The sequence below is a fragment of the Rattus rattus genome, chromosome 8 (genome assembly GCF_011064425.1).
Source record: "Rattus rattus isolate New Zealand chromosome 8, Rrattus_CSIRO_v1, whole genome shotgun sequence".
Classification (NCBI taxonomy): Eukaryota; Metazoa; Chordata; class Mammalia; order Rodentia; family Muridae; genus Rattus; species Rattus rattus.
Genome location: NC_046161.1, coordinates 82,773,964 through 82,779,963, shown reverse-complemented (window position 1 = coordinate 82,779,963; position 6,000 = coordinate 82,773,964).

Below are 6,000 nucleotides of genomic sequence, written 5' to 3'. Positions count from 1 at the left end.
CTCTCCTCTCCTCCTCTCCCTCCCTTCCTTCCTCGCTCCCTCCCTCCCTCCCCCTCCCCTACTTCTTCCCTTCCTCCTCTCCCACTTCTCCCCTCCCTCCCTCCCTCCCCCTCCCCCCTCCCTCCCCTCCCTCCCTCCCCTCCCTCCCCCCCCTCCCCTCCCCTTCTCTTCACTCTTCTCTTTGTTCTGGTCTGTCCTGTCCTTACTTCTGTCCTTCCTTTTTTTGTCTCTGTCTTCTCTCCCTCCCCCTCCCCCTCCCTCCCTCCCTCCCTCCCTCCCTCTCCTCTCTCATGAAAAGAAACTTGCTTCCTTTAACAAGATGCCCCAGAGATTAGTTCAGTTAGTACATTTTGTGATGTAAGTTTAGGTTCAGCAAATCAGGTTTACTTGTTCCCAGATAATTGGGTTGTTCCTGGACGTCAGTGCTGACAACGGCACTTCTGTCTAAGTGCGTACAAACATCTCACGTACAAACGGCTTACTCTCTGAGTTCGGAGACTCTACTCTGCGGTGGACATCATGTCCTCTGCGGCGGACACCATGTCCTCTGCGGTGGACACCATGTCCTCTGCGGTGGACATCATGTCCTCGGCTTCCTTGCTTTCCTTGCTCTTTCTTCTGTGACTTACATTTCCTTGTTTTCTGTTTTTTTGGACTAGAAACCCACTGCAATATTTTATTAAAATGCTAAATTAATCATTACTTGCAATTTAGCTCTTACATAATATTTTTCAAACTCTATATTATTATTATTAAACTTTAAACTTTGTTTTAAATTAAAAGCTTTACATTTTAAACCCCCATCTTTCTCTTTCTCTCTTACATATATTTACGGCTGCTGCTCATTCCTTTCAGTTCTTTAAGGTCATGCAGGTGTGAAATTATGTAATATATTTTTTTCACAGTTTAACAGCCATCATAGCTGTTCTTTTTCTGTCCTACTGCATGTATTGCTACCCATCTGTTTGCTGTTCAGAGATTAGCAAGATCACTCATGTGAACCCAGAAACAGAACCTTTCCTCAACAAGAAGAAACCAACAGGGATATTTACTGATTGCGTTAAGAATTATTGCTCATGCAGGGTTATGATTTACTAAACCCAGTGATATTTTTATAATGAATAAACCAGGAGTCAAATTTCATCAAGGATTCTGCATAGGTAGCCTCTGTTTTGTTTGTATTGTTGGCAAAATACACAAGCAAGCCCATCCCATATTCTTCTTCTTTTTTTTATTTTTTATTGGATATATTTCTTAATTTACATTTCCACTGTTATTCCCGTTCCTGGTTTCCTGTCCATAAGCCTCCTATCCCCTCCCCCATAAGGGTGTTTACCCCCAATCCACTCTCCCTTACCACGCCTCCTGACATTCCCCTGCACTGGGGGTCCAACCTTGGCAGGACCAAGGGCTTCTCCTTCCATTGGTACTCAACAAGGCCATCGTCTGCTACATATGCAGTTGGAGCCCAGGGTCAGTCCATGTGTAGCCTTTGGGTAGTGGTTTAGTCCCTAGAAGCTCTGGTTGGTTGGCATTGTTGTTCTTATGGGGTTGCAAGCCCATTCAGCTCTTGCAATCCTTTCTCTAATTCTCCAACGGAGGTCCCGTTCTCAGTTCAGTGGTTTGCTGCTACTGTTCACCTCTGTATTTGACATGTTCTGGCTGTGTCTCAGGAGAGGTCTGTATCTGGTTCCTGTCAGCATGCACTTCCTACCTTCCTCAATCTTACCTAGTTTTGGTGGCTGTATATGTATGGGCCACACATGAGGCTTGCTCTGAATGGCTGTTCCTTCAGTCTCTGCTCTAAACGTTGCCTCTATATCCCATCCTGGATATTCTTGTGACTTTTAATGGTAACTAACAACAGAGAGGGCTAGGTTTCATGCACTTCTGCTGTCCATCTTTCATAGGACTTGTCGCAACAGTGAACTGCTCTTGAAAAACTGGTTTTTCAAAATCTTTGCTATTTAAAATGAGAGTAGCGAACTTGATTGATAATTCTAGAAGGTAGACAACCAGGTTGTTACCAGTAAATATGACATTAGTTTATTGTTTTTTCTTTGACAAGTTGGGGATGATCCATTCATCCTTAGCCAAAATATTCCAACAGAGATTAAACTGACAATTTGTCAGGTTGGTTTTGGACATACATCAAGATGGTCATATAATTTCCTTATTAATTTTTCTAGGCTACAATAATAATGTTACTTGAATTTTAAATGTTACAGCCAATAGTCTCACTTGATCACCATGGAAGACATTTCTCATGTGTATTGGATTCTATCTCATACATTTTTGTTGAGGGCTTTTGTAGTTTTACTTATAAAAATATGTCATGGGCTGTTTGCCTATAATGTTTGTATAATATTTCAAAATATGAATTTATATATTTTGGTCCAGTTTTCTATACATTTAGAGGAGGAATTATAGATAAATCCAGTTCTATGAGCTAGAATAAAACTAACTCTAAATTGACTATTTTCACTTTAGTCATTTTCCTTGTGTTGTGCAACATCAAGTAGATAGATAACTGCACTTAGATATAAACACACAATATGAACTTATTATAAATCAAGCGTTTATATTGACAACATTCACATTAGGAAATACATCCTTGCCAACTAGGTATGACTGCTCTCAGCTCTCATTGCAAATGCATAATTCTCCCACTCACTGTCATAATTTTAGTTCATTTATTCCATTTATCTATTTGTTTGATACTACTTCTGTCTTTGTTTCTACAAAGGAAATAATAAACAGTAGTTTATAAGTGTATTTAACTTTAGGTAACAAATAATGAACATTAAAACACTTTGTTTTCAATATATTATGAAACCTTTCAACATTTTAAACATATGTAGTACTGGTCTAATTCGCTTTAATAGGTATTGTTGCTAACACAGCAATTTGATAGCTGTCTTTAAGATTGTAGTACCCATTAATTTTACAGAAATTCTACACTGGCAAGCCCATGTTTAATACAGTCTTAAAAGTAGACAACTTATAAAAATTAAAAGATACTTTACACACATATGCATGCATATATATATCCACCTACCTGTTTTTTATTTGTTTGCTTTGGCACAATAGGTAAATATATTCAAAACAAAACAAAATGGAGTATCTAGAAGATGAAGATATGTGTCCTGTGTAGGTCAAATGTGACTGCTAAAATTAATTTATAGGGCTGGAATATTTTGAAAAAAATGTGACTTAAAGCTAGGTTAAGCAAAAGACAAAAGCTACACATGTAAACAGTGTACTTAAGACTATGTCAGAACTGCAGTGGTATGATTGGAAAAATGACCACAGAGTCTCAAAATAGATAAGGAAGGGAAAAAATCGTTTTCCTTGAGTTTTATGTATTTACAAATAAGTTACAAATTATCATACTACTTCCACAGTAAACATAGTAATGAGGGAGGGGCTAGGGAAGGGTAAAAGGAAAACAACAAAAGCCTTTAATTATTCCCTATGGTTATTCATTCATCTTGGGTCACTGGGGATACTGTCCTACAAGGAACCAGTTCCACAAACACTCTCTGGTTTAGAAGGAAATTCATTATTTTAAGGTCAGATTAACAGCAGAACTGAGTGTCAAATCTACATTGTAGATTCAAGAAGAGAAGGTGAGACATCTTTTCTCTACGCTGGGACACTGGATGATACATTCTTGTTTTCAGAAACACATTTTCTTTGACTAGAAGCTTTAAGAAAATCGTCTGCTCACATTAGATGTGTTTCCTAGCTGCTGGTATGTGTATAAAGCTCTCAAGGCTTTGTTTATTCTTGGGCATGCATCTCCCTCTTCTATTCTTTTTGTGTGTTGAGCAGATTATTTTGTAGCATAAAGGGAAACCTTTTTTCATGAGAAGTCTATGTTGCTGGGGTTGGTCTCTAACTTCTGAAGTTAAGTAATGTTCCTACTTCAACCACATAGTGCTAAAGCTGGTGGCATTACAAATGTCTATATTCATTGATCTATTTTTAAAGCAATAACAAGAAAACAATGAATGGGAGAAATACAGACTGTGTGCATGTTCAGGAGTATGCCTGTGTTTGTGTGTGTGTGTGTGTGTGTGTGTGTGTGTGTGTGTATGTGTGAGTCTGTGTGCCATTATTTGTCTGAGTTAGAGGCGTGTATGTGTATGTATGTGTGCCTGTGTGTATGTGTCTGTGTGTGTGTGCCTGTGTGTATGTGTGTGTGTGTGTGTGTGTGTGTGGTTATGTCTTGAGAGGAAGTGAGTAGCATCAGGGAGATAGGCTCCTATTTTTTGCTTATTATTGATGCTAGAAAATATTCTTTTCCATATTGCTACCCTTCCTTATCCTATCTATGATTACATCTTTTAATGAGTGTATATTTATCTAGTCACATGATATTTTATCCTGATAACTAAATATAAGTGATTATAGTGCATATAAAACTGTGGTATTAACAAATGTTAGTGCGAAATTTAGAATTTGCTGATTGTTAAGACAGAGATCAATTTTGCACTTTTCTCAGAAGAGTGATTCCCTCTTCTGTCTTCCTAGGAGGTGACCACGTAGGTTCTAACTTGAGATGCTTCGTGATGGGAAGTTGGGGACTCCATGATTAGATGAGACACAGTCCAAGATAGCTTTCCTGATATCAGATCCTGTCTTAGGTCATTCATATGTGAGGTATGGTATTGAGACCTGTCTGCAAAAGCCAGAAATAAGAATTCTGTATGTGTGTGTAAGACAGCTGTGAACTCTGTTCTTTGCCTGGGTCAGGTGAGGGAAAGGTAGCTGTGCTTCTTTGCAGTGTTGATCTGGTTATGAATTGCACAAGGAAGTCTGTGAGAAAGAGAGGATCTGAGCACTTCTAACCTGCTAAATGTTCCTTTGTGAAACACACTTTTTTTTAAAAGATTTATTTATTTATTAATGTATGAGTACACTGTAGCTATCTTCAGACACACCAGAAGAGGGCATTGGATCTCATAACAGATGGTTGTGAGCCACCATGTGGTTGCTGGGATTTGAACTCAGGACCTCTGGAAGAGCAGTCAGTGCTCTTAACCATTGAGCCATCTCTCCAGCCCCAAAACACACTTTTTAAGTGAGAGGAAAAGAATGTTTCTCAGATTAATATATCTTCTTTTGCCTTAAACTACTGGCTCCATAAATATGTTTGGTTAAATAAATAACTAAACAATTAGAATATTAATAAAATACCCCACAGGTTCTTTACGAGCTGTTTTATATTAAATTTCCATCTAACCTCCAAGACTGAGTGTTACTGCACAGTCACTCTTACCTCAGGGTTAATTGCTAGAAGATAACTTATTAAACTGACTCCATTATGTATTTCCTACTAAATAACCAGCAAAATTTTCAGCATTATAGTTTTATCTCACTCCATCCTGACAAAACCCTAAGAGATAGAAAGTACCCAACTTCCTTAGAGTGGGTGAGGTTCTGAGCCATGAAGCTTTTCAGGGCTCAGAGGGGCAAACTGGCAGGTAACGGTCAGAAACCAATTTTATATTTCTCTGGGTATTTAAGGCACAGGAATTCTATTTATTTTATATTTCTAGCATGGTATAGAAAATAAGTATGTGAAATTGTATTGAATGCTAAATCAGACTCGATGTCTAGATAGCTAGAATGGAGTCCCTTTACTTCCTGTTCATGTCTGTGCTGGTCCTTTCATCTAATCACACAGTTTGGATAAGTTCAGACAAGACCTGGATCATACACTAAGGACAATGATTATCTGAAACCTTCTTCCTCTTCATTCTTTGCATTAATTATGCTTTCAAGTATAGCAAGGATGCTTCCTTGTTCAAAACCAAAATCAATGCAGATCTGCAATCTGCTAAGCACAGTGAGTGGTTCGTCAGGCTATTTCTATGAGTAAATATTAGTGACAGTAGAGCAAAGTTGACAACTGCTGGCCACATATTGATGTGCAACACAAAACAGAAGAAATTCTTAGGATCATTAAGAAATGGTGTCAAGATTCATCAATGA